We start from the raw sequence: 22,500 nt of genomic DNA, 5'->3' as shown, positions 1-22,500 counted from the left end.
AGAGGAAGTAAAATTTTCATTATTTACAGAAGACATAATATTATATTTATAAAACCCTAAAAACTCCACTAAAAACTACTATACTTAAATGAATTCAGTAATGTAGCAGCATACAAAATTAACATCCAGAAATCAATGGCATTTTTATACACCAATACTGAACTATCAGAAAGAGAAGCTAAAAAATAAATCCCATTTACCATTGCTACAACAACAACAAAAAGATACCTAGAAATAAACTTAACCAAGGAGGTAAAAGACTTATACTCAGAAAACTACAGGACATTGAAACAAGAAATAGAAGAAGATACAAACAAGTGAAGAATATACCATGTTCAGGAATTGGAAGAATTAATATCATTAAAACATCTATACTACCCAAAGTAATCTATAGATTTAATGTAATCCCTATAAAAATACCAATGTCATATTTCACAGATTTCAAAATTCCAAAATTTCATATGGAACCAAAAAACACCGAATAGTTCCACAATCTTGTGAAAGAAGAACAAAGTTGGAGGGATCACAATACTGGATATCAAACTATACTACAAAGCCTTTGTAATCAAAACAGTCTGGTACTGGCTAATTTTGCTTAATAATCTCCAGGTGCCTCCATGTTGTCTCAAAGAAAAACATATCATTTTTTTTTTTACAGCTGCAAAGTATTCCATGGTATAAATGTACCACAGCTTTTTTATCCACTCATCTACTAATGGGTGCTTGGGCTGCTTCCAGATCTTAGCTTTTGTAAATAACACTGCTATGAACATTGGGGTGCATATATTCTTTCTGGTTGGTGTTTCTGGATTCTTAGGACATATTCCTAGAAGTAGGATCACTGGATCAATTGGCTCTTCCATTTTTAAGTTTTTGACTGTTTGTAATCTTGTTGAAAAAAGGGAGAAGGACCAGGATTGCTAGAGAAGGTGGTCGTCTGTGAACAGATGTCATCTCCTCCCATTCTGAGTTACAGCTGCCCCTATTTAGGGCTGATGATTGACATTAATAATCGGAGGGGTTTTATTTTTCTTAAGTGTGCATTGCTTATGAAAATGGAACCCCCCTAGAGGGAAGTGCTAAACTCCTTAACCACCAGTGATTTTTTTAAGGATGGTTAGTTCATCACAACATTTCAGAACATTAGACACCAGAGGGAACTAAGAGAGGAGCCAGAGGGGATGGGATGCCTGAAGACAGAAACTCAAAAACGGCTGAAGACAGAAAAACACACAAATTCTGGCCATTTCACATTGTTGCTTCTCACCGGCCTTTAGAGGGGCAATTCCATATTAACTCTTTCAACAATAACTTTATTATCAAAAGACTACCAGTGTTAAAAACATTCACCAGGAGAAGTTAGATACACACCTTCCTATTAGGATCCTTGTTTTTAAAAGAATGTAGTTTTTATTCTAATTGAAAAAGATCCTTGACTTACTAGAGTCACACCTCTGCATATCACAGAAGAGCAGAATGGAATATTACTGGCAAAAGAAAGAGGAATTTGCTTTCCAAAAGATGTCTAATCATCAGAACCTCCAACAGCTTCTATAGTTTCTTTCTTATAAACGTATTTGAAGATTTCTTGTTCAGAACAACATCCTAAGGCCGTGGTCGGCAAACTGCAGCTTGTGAGCCACCTGCGGCTCTTTGGCCCCTTGAGTGTGGCCTGGTATTTTGAGTCTATTTTGAAGAAGTGGCATTAGAAGAAGTTTAAGTTTAAAAAGTTTGGCTCTCAAAAGAAATTTCAATCGTTGTACTGTTGGTATTTGGCTCTGTTGACTAATGAGTTTGTCGACCACTGTCCTAAGGCTTTGCATGATCTTAATTTATCAAAGCAAATGTAAGTCACACTTACAATACTGTGCTTGGGGAGAGAGAGCTGACTTTCATAGAACACCTACTTTAAGCTGGGAGCTTTGCCTAAAATTTTTAATTAAGCTCACTTTATTAGCTGGGCTGCTAGAACAAACTACGGCAGCCAGGTAGCTTAAACAATAGGCATTTATTTCTCCCTTCTGGGGGCTGGAAGTCCAAGATTAAGGAGCTGGCGAATTGAGTTTCTGGCGAGGGCTCTTGGCCTTGCTTTCCGACAGCTGACTCCTTACCGTGTCCTCACACAGCCTTTCCTCAGTGCCTGTGGAGGCAGAGCTCTCTCTCTTCCTCTTCTTATAAGGTCACCAATCCTATCGGTGGGGGACCTGACCTTTGTGACTTTATTTAACCTTAATAACCACCTAAAATCCCTGTCTGCAAGTACAGTCACATTGCAGATTGGGACTTCAAAACATACACTTTTGGGCGTACTAGTACAATTCAGTCCATAGCACTCACATTGACTCAAGGTTAAGTACGTTTAAAATGAAATGATAGATACAGAAGAGGATACAGAGGCTGAAGAGGAGGAGTAAAGTACAAGACAGAGGCTCCCCTGATGCTGGAGCTCTGGCTGGTCAGCCACAGAGCACGGTTAGCGGTGAGCAATGAGAAGGCCCATGTGCTGGGCTTTGTTTAGAAGGATGGGTGGGGTGAGGGCTCCATCCAATCTGTCACTTAACTTTGCTCTGAGGATGCTTGGATGGGGCCTGGACAGCGAAGACGCCTAGTACAGGGCAGGCACATGGTGCTTCTCCCCTGGAAATGTTTGGTAAGTTGGAAAGCAAAATTCTGAAAACACGGATAGTTTTCTCTGAAACGTAAGGCCCAGTTGTGGACTCCATCCCCTATCTAGTTGGCTCTTTCAATACTCCCCCACCCCCTCCCTAGAAGACAGGCTCTGAAACACCCACATACCCCCAGGGGGGGTATTGAAATGGGTAGATAGGGCCCCCGAGGAAAGCATGCAATTCCTTTGGCATTAGCTTTTACAAAGTTTCTTCTTTAACTTATTTAATCCTTTCATGAATTCTCTGAGGTAATTATTATAATATCGCCATATTTCTGGGTTAAAAATGGAGGCTCCACCCTAGCCAGTTTTGCATAGTGGATAAAGCATCGGCCTGTGGACTGAAAGGTCTAGGGTTCAATTCTGGTCAAGGGCACATGCCCAGGTTGTGGACTTGATCCCCCATAGGGGGCATGCAAGAGGCAGCCGATCAATGATTCTCTCTCATCATTGATGTTTCTATATCTCTCTCTCTGAAATTAATAAAAATATTTTAAAAGAGGAAATTACAGTCTATATCTGTGCTTCTAGCGATAATAAAAACTTATTTCAATTAAAAAAAATGGAGACTCCAAGAGAGATGAATGATGTGGGCAAAGTAGTAAGAACTTGTGATAGAACCAGGGTGCCAATTTAGGTAACTATCTAGACCACTGTCACCTGCGGTAAGTTATTCTTTTTTGTTTGTTTTTGTTTTTGTTAATATATTTTTATTGATTTCAGGGAGAAAGGCAGAGAGAGATGGAGTAGAAACATCAATGATGAGAGAGAATTGATCTGCTGCCTCCTGGGGATTGAGCCTGCAACAGCCTAGCCCAGCCCGGAAATGGTGGCTCTGGGTGCTGGGTAATGACATCATGTAGCAATGATCTGCTTCCTTTCCCTAGTGACTAGCCTCCTTGGAATTTCTTCAGCCCAGGAACACAACTTGCTATATAGCCAGGTGCAAACATTTTACACTGTAACCAAATGTGCATTTTCCTGTGCCTCATCTCATTTGATCCTCACAGAAGTCCTGAAGTAGGTACATAGGAGACTGGTGGAATCCTATTTTCTTTTCATTAGCCAGAAAACAGAGATTTAGAAAGCTTAGAAACTTGACTGGACTAAAATAAGTAAGAAATGGTGGACCTTGAAAATGATTTCAGGTTTTCACACTGTGCAGAATATAGTCAAACACTGCTGCAGTTAAATGTTTTACCCTTTGTTCTACCTGTGTGATCTACAATAATAATCAGCTTCATGTTGATATTTATTGCTGTGTTGCTAACAATTAGCTGAAAGAGAAGTTGTGTTGCTTTACTGGGCTGGAAAAAGTTTAGTTAAATCGGAAAGCAGGTCTAATTAAGCAAGTTTATCTATATCTATATCTATATCTATATCTATATCTATATCTATATCTATGTCTATGTCTATATCTATATCTATATCTATGTCTATGTCTATATCTATATCTATATCTATATCTATTGTATATCTATATATATCTATATCTATCTATATCTATCTATCTATCTATCTATCTATCTATCTATCTATAAAGCTCTTGTAGGTGTCAATCACATGCATATGTTTCCATTTGTCATTATTGATTGTCAATTTGATTGACAATTCTATTATAGAGAAAGGGTGAACAGCAATATAAAATATTAGAAACCCTGCAAGCAAAATTGCTCTGCCTCATCCACCCTTGCCAGTCTTTGATTGTTATGGCATTAGGGCCACAGGCCTTTTATAATATAGATTTCTTCTAATTAATTTCCTTTCATTGTGCATGAATTTTTGCACTGGGCCTCTAGTATTAAATCAAAAATAGAAAAACAAATAGAAAAAGCCCTGGAAAGGCTTGAGTACTGCCCCTGGTTAGTAATAGTCCATATGTATTATGATTCACACATAAAGGTGGGGAAATTAGTGCTATACACAGGACTTCAAAGGAGAGGAGAACTGGAATCTTGTAAGTATTATTTTTCTGGACTCTTTCTTTGGTATATATATATATATATTTGATGATTTTAATTTGTATTCTCTTACTTTAAGCTAGATTCATAGTCAGTGTTCACTTTGACATAAACCCAAGTCATAAATGAATTTCCTTGACTCGACAAAAGCTGGGATCAACATAAAGCACCTCCTGAAATGCCTTAATTGCCCAACGAAATGCATTTAGTAGAAGTAAACCAAACTAAGGTCATATAAAAAGACAGCATTCTTCCATTAGTCAGACTGGAAAATATAGTATCTCTGATATGCAGATAATGCTTTTGAATAATCTTCTAACAGGAGGTTGAAGTGACCTAATTGACAAAAAATAAAAATAAAAAAATAAAAATCAGACTCCACTTTTCCTTCAGTTTTTAAGATTAAGATTAATACCAGCAAATGGCCTTGCCCAATCAGTCTTCATTCTGGAGCCATCTTTGTGAAGCCTCACGAACCCAAAGAGCCAGCTGTCCAATTTGCTGAACACTTCCTCCTCTTCAGCTGTCAAGCTTAAAGACTCCTCCTTGCTCTCACTGCTCACTTTTCCTGCTGCCATTTCTTTTCCTCATCACAGAAATGTGGTAAGTTATTCTTTATCCTACCTGTGCTCAGGGGTGTCATGGCAGAGCTGTCAAAACCTCACCTACACTGATTCTACCTTTATTAACTAGAGGCCTGGTGCATGAAATTTGTGCATGGGGCCTGCACCCTCTTTAATCTGGGACCCCTTGGATATCCCTCTCCCAATCCAGGACCACTGGCTCCTAACCACTCATCTGCCTGCCTGCCTAATGCCCCTATCTGCTCTCCTGCCTACCTGATCACCCCTAACCGCCTCTGCCTGCCTGCCTGGTTGCCCATAATGGCCCTCCCCTGCCATCCTGGTCACCCCCAAAGTGCATATGGCTAGGGTCCTCAGCCTGGCCCGTGCCCTCCTGCAGTCTGGAAGCTCTTGGGGGATGTCCTTGGGGGAGCGAGCCTAAGCCAGCAGTCAGACATCCTTAGTTGTGCTAAGGAGGTAGGAGAGGCTCCCACCATTGCTGCTGCACTTGCCAGCCATGAGCCCAGCTCAGGGCTTTTGGCTAAGCAGCACTGCTCATGTGAGAGCACACTGACCACTGGGGGGTAGCTCCTGCATTGAGTGTCTGCCCCCTGGTGATCAGTGTGCATCATAGCAACTGGTTGTTCCACAGTTTGGTCGATTTGCATATTAGCCTTTTGTTATATATAATAGGATATCTACTGTGTAGTGCTGTTCTGGGCACTGGAGAGAAGGAGTGAGAACAAAGCTGCGGCCTGATGGTCAGGACTTGATTTCCTTTCCGGGAGGCAGGAAGGGCAGAGGCCTGGTCACTTGAGGCTTCTGGGCAGGCCCAGTATTGTTTATCCCTCTTTTTATTTTATTTTATTTATTTTTTAATTAGTTAATTTAATTTAATTTAATTTTATTTATTTTTGGACAAATACATAAAATCATGCTGCCAGGGTAGTTAGTGCCACAGAAGAAACTAATTATAAGGACCAAGTGGTCATACATTTGCAGGATTTGCCACGGTAATAAAAGGTTAATCTGACACCCATGACATGATATACATAGCCATTATTGTGCTGCATGATAATTAGGCATACGTGATGAGCACGTAATTAAAATACAAATCTAATCAGTATGACTTTTACACAGACAAGTCACCTAAATGTTTTCTCTTAGTAGGTCTAGCATGCAGAGTTGGTGTCAGTTTAGCTTGCCTGATACAGTGCGTAGCTGTCACTTCCCAGACTGAAAAGACAGAGCTTTTCATCTCATGCTCCATCAGCTGGTCCTTCCTGGGCTCAACTAACCCCCCTGGGGCCCTCTGCACTTCCCCACATGTACCCGAATTCCCCACCTTTGGCCTCTCACTCTACCTCAGCACCTTCATGTCCTTGTGCTGAGATCAATGCTTGTAGGAAGAGGTGGGATTGTCAAAGTAGCTCAAACAGGGATATGGTCTCCCAATGGGAGCTGGCCAATGAGGGCAGGGAGAGAGGCCGCTCCTCCACACCCACTGGAGAGTCCTCGGTGGAGGAATGGAAGAGAGGCTGGGAGCCAGGAAGAGAGAATGTGGGCAGGCAGAAGGGCCCCAGCCCCAGTGCTTATAGCTCATGTAGATCCAGCCATGTGAAGCGCGTATGATTTGAGGTGTAAGGAGGATTTATTCAAAAATCCTTCCCTGAAACCAGACATTCCTTAAACAAGATTCAAAGCTTCCACTTTATGATTGGAGATAAAAACCTGACCACGCAAATGCTTGGAGAAAGAACTTTACCCTGACTTGAAAGGGTTTGAGTTCCAGGATAATTATGTTCCTTTACTGTACAGAGGAGTTAGGAAATGGGAAGCCCTAAGAGACAAGGAGAGGAAGGAGGAAAATGTGATCAGACCCAAAGATAGCCCCAGTTTTGCCTCAGGTCTCTGCTTCGCTGGATCTGTTTTAGGCCAATGGGGATTGTTGGGGAAACATCTGCGACTTCGGTTATATGACGCTGGGCCACATCCAGGTCTTACACCAACCAGTGTGGCCTCTTCGCCATGGAAGGCTCGGTGAAAAGTGATCCTCAAAAGGAAAAGATTGCGCACATTAATAAAGTGAGGTCAGATTGCAAGGAAGCTATCTAACATGTTGAACATCGCATTTCAGGGCCATTCCTCCGTGTTTTAGGTGGAGTTCTAGGCATAGGAAGAAAGGATGGATGGCTGTCAGCCGCCCAAGTAGCGTGATTCTTGCTGTGATATGGATGGCCTGGAGCGTGGAAGCGGGTGGGTGGCTGCGAGGGAGCGGGGGGGCAGCTTCCCCGGGGAAAGGTAGCTGGCTGAAGCAGTGCCCAGCCTTCCAGAGGAAGACTGCAGTGAAGAGGTTGGAGAGAGCATAAGAGGCCAGTATGAAAGCAGACACTGCTCTCTCTGTGCCTGGAGCATCCTGGTGGTACCAGAGGGAAGTCTGCACCCCAGCCAGGCCCACCCCAGTTAACCTGCACTGAACATGCTAGAAGCATGGGAGGGATGAGAGCCGCATTAAAGGTTTCTAAGGAGCCCAGGGAAACAAACATAGATTCCCAATTTACTTTCCTCTAATCAGGGCCCTATCAGCACAACAGAATTACTGATTTTGGGATTAGGCTGATTAGTGCGGGTGGCACCCCTCCCCCATCTAAAGACAGATGGCTCAGTCTGAGTCATACTTTTCTCAGAGAATAGTTAATGTCAAAGCAAGTATAGAAAATAATTAGGACCCAGATAGTCTGATACAGCACATTCTCTCGTCATGATTGTTTTGGTTTCTTAGATTTCACTTGGGAGGTTCTTATTTGGGACAGGATACTAAACGCTGCCATTTAAGACACATTTCACAGGAAAGCACTGTTCCTGATCTCGAGGGAAAACACTGGTTTCTCTGGAAAGCTTACGTTCTTAGAGCCATCTTACCCAACCTCTCCCATCACAGAACAACATGTGTTTCTCATCGTTCTACATATTTATGAACTAGGTTTATTAAAAAAATACCAGATTCATTTGTGTAGTATGTAAATATATGTCAAATATTTTGCATCTGATAGAACTTTCCTCTGCCAGGAAGAGGTGGATGTCGCTCCGCACACCGGGACCCTCCGTGTGGAGTGGAGGATTCCGTTCTTGGCCCAGATGCAGAGGAGGGACGTGCCCTAGCAGAGGCCTCAATATCAGCAGTCTCAGGCGCATGCGAGTCTGTAGTTCGAATGCCAAGCTGAGAGCTGCCCCTGACCTTACAATATATGGAACACGTTGGCAATGGTGGACGACTAATTTACTGTCATTTAAATTAAATCTTCTAACGGGAAGACACGTTTCTTCCAAAGCTCGTGCTTCCAGTTCTGTCAGTTCCTGCATTATTGACCTCCTCGTGCCGGCCAGAAGGCGCCACCCTCCAGAGGGGTGGTGACGGTGCTCGGAGCTGGGGAAGGAGGGCTGACCACTGTCCCGTGGAGATGCGGTTCCGTTTCAGTGAAATCAGGTGCTTCACCGTGCACCAAAGTCAGTTTCACACAGTTTTTAGGAAGCACGCCGCCTTGTTCGCGGCCCCGTGCTGTCTGATGCTCTGCTTGGTCTGTCAGAGGGACAGTCCTCCCCACGGGCCTGGCCCTGCCCTTCCTCAGCCGCTTCCCCTCTGTCACAACCGAAGGAAGACGTTTTAATATAAATTCCTGCTACTCTCCAGAGTTCACAGCTGTCTCTCTACATCAGAGCAGGAAAAAAACAAAACAAAAACAAAACACACACCACACACACACACACACACACACACACACAGAACAAAAAATCCTAACGTAGCAACTAATCAGGGCTACTTCTCCTTTTCTCCTGGCGCCTCTCTCCTCCTCTAAGGGTTAAGTGTGTGGAGGAAAGCGTTGCTAGACTTTCTGTCTGTTCTCGGTGGGAACTATTAAATTACGGCGGGATGTTTCTGATTATACCCCACAGCGGTGCCTGAGCCGCGGCCTGGCAGTCACATGTGCCTCTCCGCCCGGCCCGGGTCTGTGCCCACGCCCCCTCCCCAGCCCCCTGCCTGCGGAGGCCCTCTGTGGCATCAAAACAGTCCAAGGATGGGAGCTAGTGCTGGCTAAGCGAAAGGAAACGGGAAATAAAACTGAGAGCTGAGCCGCTCACTGGAGCCAGGACTCTGGGGTCTGCTTAATTGCTCTGAAATGAAAAAGATTCAGGGGTTTTCATGAAATCCCACAGGTACCCTTGCCAAGCCTCAAATATTAGATTGAGTTACAGTTTCTAATCCCGCCCCCTCCGCACCCCCAGGCCACGTCTTATTTCTTCTGGAGGTTTGTCCCCAGCTTCGGGCCTGGGAAGAGAGAGGTTAACAGGAGCGGTACGAGGCTCTCTGAGGTCTTACCGACCCCAGAGGCATTCTCAGAGCTACTCCCTCGCTGGGCATCAGGCACCCGCCAGGGCCCAGCGCTCCAGAAACAGTTTGAACAAAGGTGCTTCTCCGAAGCCCCAGGAATGGGCAGTGCTCTGAGGCTGACCAAGATGAGAGCATCTGGACCTTTCTCTGGGGCGGAATCAGTCTCTCCTCCTGTCTGAGTCTCAGAGGAGTCTTAAAAAAAATGAAGAAGCACTAATAGAGAATATGGAAGAATGCTAACACAGGGGTTTTCCTGGGGGTGAAGACAATTTTAAGGAATGATTGAAGGAAGAATTGGGGACGTAGACAAGGCTGCTGGAAGCCAGAGGGTGGTGTGACCGGAGGCATCCAAATGAGAGCGGGGGTGGGAGGTGTCATGGGGGGGAGAGGATGAAGGTTTCCCATCTGATCTCATTCACTGGGAGTGTCTCACTGAGTCACTGAGGGAAGGAAACCTGGCTCAGGGGCCAGAGGATGGAGCAGGAAAACCAGCCCGGATGTGTCAGCCACGACGAACACCAGCGTGTAACAAGTGTGAGGCTTTGTTAGAGGGAGAAGCAGGGAGCACAGCGGGGGGATGGCGGAGATAAGAGCCCGCGCATGCACAGAAGGGTACCCTGTGCTGATGGTGCTACGTTGTTCCTAGTTCACACTGGCTTCACCCTGTCCAGACTAAGCCCGAGGGGAGGGGCCCTGTGATCTCTCAGAATGGGCTCACTGGCAAACACCATTTCTGCGCAGGCTTTATCTTCTCTGGGGTTTCAGTGAATTGATTTTGTTTGTCCCACCCATTTGGGCTCTTTTGCATGCCTCCTGGAACGAATGTAGTGGAATTGTTCTCGAAGGCACAGGCTTCTGTCGGGGCAGGCTCCAGAAGGAGCTTTCCTTCTGGGCGAGGAAAACTCTCCAACATTTCAAAGCATTCTAAAAAAAAAGAAAAAAAGAAAAAGAAAAAATTATACACTGGGATCTCTTTAGAGAAAATCTGCAAGAAAAGCAATAGAAGACTGTGAGAACTGCGGGGACGTGGTGCGAAATCAAGAGAACTTTGGAAGCCGTCCAGGTTGACACGGAAGGAAATCAAGGAACGTTCGTGTGCGTGGGCGCTGCTTTTGTCATCATCATCATGAATGAAGAGGCACTTGGGATTCTAGTTCCAAGTTTCCTGAGCACATGGTTTAACGTAAAACGAACTCCTCCCCCCTCCATGCACACTAACCCAGTTCTGTCTCACCTGGGGCAGATATTTCCTACAACCCAGAGGTGGCGCCTCTCTGACACGTGTGCCATTGCCGTCAATGACAGTCACGCATTCCCTGACTCCATTTCTTCCTGACTTTCTGAGGTCTTAATTGTGCTCCACTAGTGTTTATAAGTGCATATCATGGATTTTTCCGAATCCACTCCATGTGGTCGTTTTTTGTGTGGTTTTGTTGGTGGGGGTTGCTGCTGTGACCACATGGCTCCTGAGAGGTATAGTTCTGACTTTAAGTGTCTGCTGTCCCCCAAAGAACAGTGGCGGCCGTCCCCTTGCTTCCAGGGCAGACACAGGAAACTGGGATCTTGTGACACACAGTCTTTGTAGCATTACTTGTTCCCAAGGCGCAGCATGGTCCTCGAGGTGAGAACAGCAGCTGGGCCTCAGGGTGAGGAAAAGCTCCGTGGCAGAGAGGCAGTGAAGCACAGAAGGAAAGTGAAACTGACCTTTTCAACTTCCCCAGCCCTTGGAGCCCTATCCAAATGCCCTTGTGTCACCCTATGAGGAAGCTGCACCCCACACAGCTCCCGCTGGGGGACCACAGGCTTGTGGCTGCTCTTCAGAGGCATGGCACCCAAGGGTGGACCTCGTGGAGCATGGGCCTCATTCATGCCCACACAGGGCAAAAGGGGTCTCTGTCCTCCCGCTGCAGCTGGACGGAAGGATCAGAGAAAGGATGCTCACTCTTATAGTCACAGGGTGGGCCCCTTCACATGCACCGTCTGACTTCAACCTCACAAAAGCTTTCCTAGGTGCTAATTGCTATTCTCATTCTATTAGATGACAAAGCTAACTATTGTAACAAATACACACTCACATGTATTTTAAACCTCAAGAGGTTTTAAAACAGCAAAGGTTTATTTTTCATTCATTTAAATCTCAAATAGGGAGTTTCTTCTAAAGTGGAGTTCTCCCTTCAGGTGACACTTCAGAGATGTGACCCAATGGGGATTTGTCATTTTCTGTTCTTTCATAGTCCCTTGTCTCCTATTAGATTTGGTGAGAATGGCATTTTATTTTATTTTATTTTTATTTTTTAAAATTAAATCTTTATTGTTTGGATTGTTATAATTGTTCCTCTCCTCTCCCGCCTCCCTCTCCCCCAAAGCTCCACTCCACCTGGTTCCCACCCCACCCCATGCTCTTACCCCCTGCCACTGTCCTCATCCATAGGTGTATGATTTTTGTCCAGTCTCTTCCTGCACCCCCCACACCCCTTTCTCCCCAGAGGATTGTCAGTCCACTTCCTTTCTATGCCCCTGATTTTATTATATTCACCAGATTATTCTGTTCATCAGATTTTTTTATTCACTTGATTTTTAGATTCATTTGTTGATAGATATGTATTTTGTTGTTCATAATTTTCATCTTTACCTTTTTCTTCTTCCTCTTCTTAAAGAATATCTTTCAGCATTTCATATAATACTGGTTTGGTGGTGATGAACTCCTTTAGCTTTTTCTTATCTGTGAAGCTCATTATCTGACGTTCAATTCTGAATGATAGCTTTGCTGGGTAGAGTAATCTTGGTTGTAGGTTCTTGATATTCATCACTTTGAATATTTCTTGCCACTCCCGTCTGGCCTGCATATTTCTGTTGAGAAGTCAGCTGACAATTGTATGGGTGTTCCCTTGTAGGTAACTAACTGTTTTTCTCTTGCTGCTTTTAATATTCTCTCTTTGTCTTTGCTCTTGGCATTTTATTTATTTATTTTTAAAAAAGTATATTTTATTGATTTTTTACAGAGAGGAAGAGAGAGGGAGAGTTAGAAACATTTTTGATGAGAAACATCAATCAGCTGCCTCTTGCACGCCCCCCACTGGGGATGTGCCCCCAACAAGGTACATGCCCTAGACCGAAATTGAACCTGGGACCCTTCAGTCCGAGGACCGACACTCTATCCACTGAGCCAAACCTGTTTTGGCTGCTCTTGGCATTTTAATTATGATGTGACTTGGTTTGGTCCTCTTTGGATTCCTTTTGTTTAGGGTTCTGTGTGCTTCCTGGACTTGTAAGTCTATTTCTTTCAGCAGGTGGGGGAAGTTTTCTGTCATTATTTCTTCAAATAGGTTTTCAGTATCTTGCTTGTTGTCTTCTTCTGGCACCTCCATAATTCTGATATTGGTATGCTTGAAGTTGTCCCAGAGGCTCCTTACGCTACCTTCAAATTTTTGGATTCTTTTTTCTTTTTGCTTTTCTGGTTGACTCTTTTTTGCTCCATTGTATTTCAAATCTAACTTGATTCTTGTGATCCTCTATTCGGCTTTTGGATCTCTGTATATTATTCTTTATTTTATTTATAGTCAGTGTATGCTTAATTTCTAGTTGGTCCTTTTTCATATCCTTGAGGGTCTCACTAAATTTATCGACCTTTTCTAGAAAAATTTTCCAAAACCTTATAACCATGGTTTTGAACTATATATCCAGTAGTTTGCTTTCCTCCATTTCTTTCATTTGTAATCTGTTTCTTTGTCTCCGCATTTTGGCTGCTTCCCTGTGTTGGTAGAGTAGATTTTTGTGCTAGGTGTCCTATAGGGCCCAGTTGCTCAGCCTCCCCAGTTACTCTTGTGCACCCCTTTGTGGGCTGTGTACACAGTCTTATTGTAGTTAAGCCTTGATTGTTGTTGGTATCACTGGGAGGAATTGATCTCTAGGCCAATTGGCTGTGAGGATCAGCTGTGTCTATGATGGAAGAACTTCTGTGCTGGAGACACCCTTATGAGGCAAGACTTGCTCAGTGGGGCTTTGGTGCTCACTGAGTCTGTCCCCTGAGTGTGTCCCTTATGGATTTGAGGAGTTGTAATCTGTATGGTTCTACTCTGACCCCTGGGTACACTGGTTCTTGGATCTCCAAGGAGGTGCTAATTTAGCCTCTGCCTGAGGCCACCAAGCAGGAGGTACGGAAAGATCTACAGATTCCTCTTCTTTGTTTGGGTTTTCAAGGTGTCCAGATGAGGCCCAGCTGTGAAGTAATGCAAGCTGTGTGGGGCCTTGAGCCTTCTTTTGGATGTTCTAGGTCTCTCTGACTCAGCTGAAGTTTGTTAGGTACCGGTAAGTTTAGATTTCAAAGGACCAGGTCATTCATATACAAAAGCCTTTGTGCACAGCTGGGGTGGGATGGAGTCTCAGGGAAGAGCAAACAGCAATGACTTACCATCAGCCCTGCCCTAAGAGGCCTCTGGGTCTCAGTGTCCCTTGGTAATCACTGTAAGCACCTCTGAGAGAAAGCCGCCCTCGAGTTCTGCCCGCTGCTGGACAGTTCACTTTCTCCCTGTATGAGTCTGGGTCCCCAGAGTCTTGCCTGGAACTGGAGTTCAGAGCAGTTGGGAGCTTGTGTCTCCCTGTGGATTGAAAAAGCCAGCTGCATACTCAGTGCCACCCCTCTCTGAACACGCACCTCAGTACCTCTGCACCTCACTTCTGCACCTCCAAGTCTCAGTATGCTTTTCTCTTCCTTCTAGTTTTAGAATTTCCACTTAGCCAGCCTTCCTGTGGTTCTGGATGATGTCTGTTTTGTCTTTTACTTGCAGTTTTTTTTTTTTTTTTTTTTTTTTTTTGAGAATGGCATTTTATAATAAGAATGATTATAGCAATAAATAGTCCAAACTTCATATTTTATTAGATTAAGAAACTCAGACTCAAGGAGATGGAGGGATTGGCCAAGGTCTCAAAATCAGGTTATATAAAAATCAAAGAAACCACAAATTCAATTCAGCTCTTATTTGAAGACATAAAGGAGTTCCAACGTCTTCTAGAAACCCTTGGTATTTATATTTTGGCAAGGAAAAAGTAATACATGTAGCTATAGGTGGCAATGCCTTTCAAGGGAGATAACAGTAGGTGCCTTCTCTCCACCCCCACTTAAACTTTCACCTATCTTCCAAAATATTTGTTTGTTCCCAATAAGTGTCAAGTGAGATTTCCTGATTAAACATCAAAAGGGCAAATTTGATTATTTTATTTTTGGTATTCCCTATATTTCCCATGCAATGTGGAGCAGAGTAAGAAAGGGAGAGAGCATCCTGGCCAGTGTGGATCAGTGGTTGAATGTCTGACCTATGAACCAGGAAGCCATGGTTCAATTCTGGTCAGGGCTCATGTGCCAGTTGTGGCTCTATCCCCAGTAGGGGGCATATAGAAGGCAGCCAATCAATGATTCTCTCTCATCATTGATATTTCTATCTCTCCCTTCCTCTCTGAAACCAATAAAAATATTTAAAAAAAATAAAGAAAGGAAGAAAGCAATTGCTTCACAGATCTTTATCAGGTTCCTCTAAGGTAGCAGGAGGTGGTGACTCAGCTGTAAGACTAGGATGTAAAGACCAGATAGAGAGGAAACAGTGTTTCTAAACAGAAAACAACCAAATAAGATGAGTCAAGATGGTGCTGGTGCAAAAGATATAAGGAGAGAAGGAAATGATAGGCTAAATTCCATCATTTGACTCACTTCTATCTAGACACACAGAATAAATTCATTTCCCCCCATAAGAGATTAAAGTCCTTTCTTGCTGTCTTTAACTCAGAATGTCTGCTTCTCTAATAGACTGGATTTCCATATGTGGCATGGGATGACATAGACTGTGAAGGGCCAGGAGGCTGTCCAGAGCAAGATCAGATTGTACTCTCCAAGCGTTAATTATTTTTTATCCACATGCTCAACATCTACTTCCTACTATGAAACAAAAGGTACAAAAGAAGAACATCAACATAAAGCCTCCACACAATCTGTAATATTCAGTAAAACCCTGGAACTGTTCATCTGCTCTTATAAATACATTTAGGACTAAAATCCACATTACTCATTCCTGTTTGGCTGTGAGAGTACACAGGATAGCTCTGATGAAATCTTTAACATCGGGTCAGGAGAAACATACACAATGTGTTAAGAAGATCATCAAAATAAAATGTATGCTTATTTTATTTGTATCAATATATATAATAAGTCTAGGTTCGCATAGTGATTTTAAAAAATATATATTTTATTGATTTTTTAGAGAGGAAGGAAGGGGGATAGAGAGTTAGAAACATCGATGAGAGAGAAATATTGACCAACTGCCTCCTGCACACCCCCTACTTGGGATGTGCCCTCAACCAATGTACATGCCTTTCACCAGAATTGAACCTGGGACCTTTCAGTCCACAGACCAATGCTCTATCCACTGAGCCAAAAACGGTTTCAGTTGCATAGTAATTTTTTAAATTGAGAGTAATAATTTGAAGAGCAAAAGTGGTTTTGAATAATTTATTTTGTCCATGTTTGGTTATTTGTGGCTACCAAACCTACAAAAGTGCAAAACTTTAAAAAACCCTTGTTAAAATTTCATGGAAAATGTACAATCTTCCAGAAATATCTCTGTGTTTTTCTTTAAGTTAAACAATAAATTTAGAGAAGGGGTTTGTTATCTTAGAACATGTGATAACAGAAGTGGAGTGTAAGTCTGAAATTGGAGGCATTGATTCTTATCAATTGTGTAGAGCAAAAGGCCAATAAATTACATCGATTTTAAGTAGATTAGTTTTCTAAGCTCTTTGGAATCTTTAGTGATTTTAGTAGTGCAATTCTGATGCTTTCCAACACCAACAAAGGCAAAATCACACAAAAAACATAACTAAGATTGGAGAAGTCTCAAGTACAGTGACATTTTTAGACATTGCTTTTTATAAAAAATTTTAAAACAAATTAAAACCACAAACATTTATTATTTCACAGTTTCTGTGGATCAGCTTATGAGCAGCTTCATTTTTATACACCAATAATGAACTATCAGAAAGGAAAACTGAAAAAAAAAAATCCCATTCACAATTGCTTCAAAAAAATATTTAGGAAGAAATTTAACCAAAGATGTAAAAGACCTGAACTCATAAAATTATAAGACACTGAAGAAAGAAACAGAGGGAGATACAAATAAGTGGAAGCATATACCGTGTTCATGGATAGGAACACTTAATATCATTAAAATGCCCATACTACCCAAAGCAATCTACAGACTTAACACAATTCCTATCAAGATACCAATTGTGTAGTTCACAGAACTAGAAAAAATATTTCAAAAATTTATATATACAGAACCACAAAAGACCCTGAATAGCAACAATTTTGAGAAAAAAAAAACAAAGTTGGAGAAATTGCAGTACAATATATGACAAGCCTATAGCAATCAAAACAGCATAATACTAGCATAAAAACAGCATAGAGCCCTAGTTAGTTTGGTTCAGTGGATAGAGCTTTGGCCTGTGGACTGAAGGGTCCTGGGTTTGATTGCAGTCAAGGGCATGCATGTACCTCTGTTGCAGGCTCAACACATGGCCCCGTTTAGAGAGTCTACAGGAGGCAATGAATTGATGTGTCTCGCTCCCATCAATGTTTTTCTTTCTCTGTCTCTCCCCTTCCATTCCACTCTCTATAAAAATCAATGGAAAAATATCCTTTGGTAAGTCTTAACAAACAAACAAACAAACAGAAAAATAGACATATGGATCAATGGAACAGAATAGAGATCCCAGAAATAAATCTATGTCTTTATAGTCAATAAATATTTGACAAAAGAAGCAAAAAGTGCACCAGACTAAAGATAGTCTATACAATAAATGTTGTTGAGAAATGACCGATAAGTGCAAAAAAAAAAAAATTAAACTAGACCACCTTCTTACACTGAACACAAGAATAAACTTAAGATGAATTAAACACTTAAATGTTAAAATCAAAACAATAAAAATACTAGAAGAAAACATAGGCAGTATAATTTCGGACATTGCTCACAACAGCAAGCTAACCTATCAGTTGGAGCATTGCCCCCTGGTGGTCAGTGCACATCATAGCGAGCAGTTGATCGGCCTTAGCATATCATTAGCATATTATACTTTGATTGGTTGAATGGCTGACCAGATGACTGGACTCTTAGCATATTAGGCTTTTATTATATAGGTGTATTCTACAAATGCAGCTTTGTGTTTTCTACAAATGCAGCTTGGTATTTTATGGCAAACACAAGATGCTGTTTGTAGGGGCATTTGATATTTATAATTTTGCTCATAGAGCTCTTATTGGTTTTAAGAGTTTGCTCAAAATGATCCTTTGCCATTTCTAGCAGTGAGCCTGGCACTTCATGGTGAGAACAGAGGTGTAAAGACATGCCTGCTTCTCCTCAGAGCTTGTGCAGCAGATGGTGAGGCTGCACATGGAAACGGAAGACTGCCATTCTTGCTACAGGAACTCATACTGCATTGCAAACAAAAGCATGGAAGGCAATACATGGGATGCGACAAGTTCTCTAATAAAGGCTCATACCGAGTATTATGGGAACAGAACTGATAGGAGTTTGGGAAAGGGGATGGTTGCAATCCATGCCATAGGTAGCCTGGGAAACTTCAACAAGAAGAGATGCCATGGAAAGGAATGGCACAGAGGGCAGGGAGGAATGGAGCAACCCACTGAATGGGTTTGTTGGAGAACAGGCAGAGCCAGGTGCTGGAGCTAGCCAGAGTGGCCTCTGCGGCAGACCCAATATGTTTATTCTTCACCAAATTCAGTCTAAGAAATGGCTATGGCTCACCAATGCACATGCCTGTGTGAAGCAGCCTGGGTGAATCCAGTGTTGGTAAGAGCTATTCACTTGGAGATCCTCTGAGATTTTCAGAGAACTGTCTTTGGAATATGGGAGGGTCTAACAGCATGCTCAGAGGGGAAAAGTTTTTTTTTCCTTCCGATTTTTAAAAAGAGCTCTCTGCTGACTTCTGCGCACTTCATCATCTCTGCTAGAGACGAAAAAAAGTCCCATTTAAAATCCTGTAGGTGTGGGGGCATGGCCTGACAGGCACTGGGTTGTATCAGTGGCCTGAGGTTCTGCCCAAGGACACTGCTGGCAGGAGTGCAGCCCACTGTGCTAAATCAGTCTGATTTATTGGCAGTTAGCTTTTCTAGATCGGGGTGTTCTTCTAACTATGAAGAATACTAGAGGCCTGGTGCACGAAATTCTTGCAGGAGTAGGGTCCCTAGCCTGGCTTGCGATCAGGGGCAATTGGGGCCCTCTGGTTGCTGGCCAGGGCCTTCCTTCATTCACTCCTGGTGGTCAGTGCACATCATAGCAAGTGATCAAACTCCCGGTCGAACTCCCAAGGGACACTTTGCATATTAGCCATATATATATATATATATAGATATATATATATATATATATATATATAAAATGTATATATAATATATAGATATAGATATAGATATAGATATATATAGATATAGATATATATATGTAGATACAGGGAGCAGAGGAACCTTCTCCATTCCTGGCATTTGAAATTCTATCTCTAAGGATTTCTTCGTCCTATGAATAGTTCTGAACACTTAAAACTAGCAAAGCCTTGCCGGTTGCGAATAGAAAGAATATCAGAGGTTCCTGTTAAAGTTGGCTGTCATTGGGAGCTGTCGGGGTAGGTGTCAACAAACCATCACTGGGCAGGCTATGAGGGACCTTGTAGGCTGCCTGGGTGCTCAAGTCAATCTGCATTGTGAACTGGAACACAATTATAGAACACTCAGCCCTTTCCCAACTGAGTTCAGATGTTCCATTATAAATCTTCAGAGTTAGACCAAGTTAGTACAAATATCATTTTGTTTACCTGACCTAGTTACACAGCTTTTTTTTTTTTTTTTTTTTAAACAAGAAACCAAATTCATAGCCCTTTTCACCCTGTAATTACTGCACCCGAGAACTGGAATGGAGACTTCTAGTTCTCAATGACTTCATTCTGTGGAGGAGTCATGTACTAGCAGGGCCAAATCACAGGCTTTGGAGGCTTACAGACCCAAGCTCTGATTCTCTGGTCTTAACTGTATGAGGGACAGAAGCTTTTGACAAGCCAGTTTTTTCCTTTCTAAAAAGGGCATGGTACCACGAACCCCACGGTTGCTCTGAGGATTACATGAGGTGGCCATGGGGAGGGCCTGGTGCTGTTGCCATCGCTGTTGGTATCAGCAGCCTACACAAGTCCATGGCCCTGTCTGTGTTTAGAAAAACAGTGCAGATCCAGGGCAGAGCAAGTGGCCTGTGTCCCCAGCCCCAACACTGGCCACTCCGCTGTGTGCCCTGGAGTATGCCCTGTGCTTACATGGTGCACCACTCATGGTCACGTTCTTACTATGGTAATGAAAGCAGAGCGAGGACATTAGCTGTATTCATTTCTATTTTATATTCTGGGATATACAGGGGAAGAAAGCAAGATTAAACACACACACACACACACACACACACACACAACAACAACAACCACAATATCTGACTGGATTTTAGAACTGAGCTCTACCATGTCCCGTGAGACCTTCATTTCTCTACATCTGTCTCCTCATCTGTAAAATGGGTATAACAACAGAGCCTCAGCTGTGTGATGGCTGGTAAAAGCAAACAATCTCTGGAGGTGCTCCCACAGCAGCGGGCACATAGCCGGGCCCCCTACATGGAGTGTGGCTGTTTCTGGCAGTGGCCTTATCACCGGGATGAGGGCTGTGAGGAAGCTGAGATCCCTGTCCTCTTCCATTGGAGCTGGGAGAGCACCTGGCTCCTGGGGGTGTCTCAACACCATGCTTCCAGCACCTCCACCAAGCCACACTCTGTAATTAGTCATTTGTGAGTCACTGCACTTCATGCCCCTCTCCCTGCTCCACCGCGAGGCCTGGCTGCTGTGCTAGAGAGGAATCCGATCGGTTTGCTTTTCCTGCTTGGGTCCTAGCTCCTGACTCAGGTACACAATAGTTGCTCAATAAAAGTTTGTTGAATGAATGAGTACAGAGGGATTATATATTCTTTTTTAAAAAAAATTAATTTCTTTATTGATTAAGGTATCACATATTTGTCCTCAACCTCCCATCCAATCCTCCTTCCCCTCACTCATGCCCCCATTCCCTATTGTCCTTGACCACTGGTTAGGCTCATATGTGTGCACATAACTCCTTTGGTTGATCTCTCCCTTTTATCCCCACCCTCCCTTTGAGGTCCAACAGTCTGACCCATGGCTCCTTATCTCTGAGTCTGTTCTTGTTCATCAGTCTATGTTGTTCACCATTTCCCCTAGATGAGTGAGATCATGTCCTACTGGAGATATACTTATAAGGATCAAAAAATGAGACAAGCAATAATTGTTATTCTGCAAGGCATATGAATCAGTCTGTAGTGAGCTTCTTTCTGGGCCACCAGTTCTTTTGAGACCCAATTTCAATGTCAAACAGTTCCTATGTGTACATGTCAGCAATGATATTTCAGTTCTGTAAGGTGGACAAATGGTGGTAATGCAGGTCCAACCCTCTATGGTTTGGTCCTGGGCAACCTGCAGTGATACCCAACTGCTGACTGCTATTATGGTAAGGTGTCATCAGCGACTTCCATCTCTGGACTGCTTCTCTTCTGTCTTCATGGTTGGAGTAGTCCTGTCAATTCCTCTCTGTTGCCAGAATCCACATGATCTCAGAGTTGTTTTTTGAAAATATACAAACATATTCTTGACCAAAAGTTAATAAAGGAATATTTTCTATAAATTTGACTTGGGATCCTTTTTCATTTTTTTCCCCTCATTTTTTTTTTTATTAAGGTATTATAAGATTATATATTCTTGCTGCCTTTCTGGACATCACCTTCTGGGTGGTGTGGCCTCCAGATGGAGCTTTGGGTTCAGATCACACACCCACTGACTGGCTAGCCATGGCTGCACTGCTGACTCTCATGCCTGGGGTCCTCAGGTGTGAGGTGTGGGACTCATGAGCACACCTAGCTCACCAAGGGTTCCTGAGCATCCAAGGACGTAGTGAAGGAAAAATTCTGCAGTCTTCCTTTCATATTAAAACACTTTATGGGAATTTAACTAGCATGGTTATAGTTTCCTTAATCACCAGCTCATAATTTTAATACCTTTTCAAAGAGGGAATTTCTGTTTTTCACTGACTGTGTCTGTATAAACATATATGTTGGACACAAATGCACTAAAGTTAAATCTAGTTTTTAAAAACGTATGAAAACTTAATGCTGCCAGTTGCCCAGTTTGGCCTTGTGTTCAGCTGTTTATGTGAAGTTGCCGTGGCTCCGTAAAGGCACAATGGGGTTCTCCCCAAGGCACGGAGCGGGGCTGTCTCACAGATCCGGGGCTGCCCTGAGCTGTGGGCAGCCTGCCTCTCCCACTGTTCCGTTTCTGCAGTTCATTTGTTGGACTAATTCTGATTGCACCTTGCTCTGAGTCTTGGAGACACAGAAGAATGAGAACACCTAACTCAAGAAGGCATGCTTAAAAAACTCCTCAAAGGACAGCTCTTTCTAGGAAGTACCTCTCTCAATTCCAGAGCCCCAGGAAGGCCACTCCCAAACACTTGCCATTGTTGGGGTCTCCTCTCCCGCCTTGTCAGAAACAGGGTTATATTCCACCTCATTTCTCTTTTTGTTGTTGTTGTTAATTCTCAGGGGAAGGTATTTTTTTTCCATTGAGTTTTTTAGAAATGGTTGAAGGGAGGAAGGTGGGGGAGAGGAAGGGGGAGAGAGACACATACACACAACCATTGGTTGCTTCCCCACACACCCCCACTGGAGCCAGGGATGAACCTGGGACCCAGGTATGTGCCTTTGACAAGGAATTGAACCCATGACCCTTCATGTGCAGGCTGACACTCTAACCACTGAGCAACTC

Source organism: Pipistrellus kuhlii, unplaced genomic scaffold (genome assembly GCF_014108245.1).
Source record: "Pipistrellus kuhlii isolate mPipKuh1 unplaced genomic scaffold, mPipKuh1.p scaffold_m20_p_14, whole genome shotgun sequence".
Classification (NCBI taxonomy): domain Eukaryota; kingdom Metazoa; phylum Chordata; class Mammalia; order Chiroptera; family Vespertilionidae; genus Pipistrellus; species Pipistrellus kuhlii.
The sequence above is the reverse complement of the archived record's forward strand: the minus strand, read 5'-3'. Positions refer to the sequence as shown.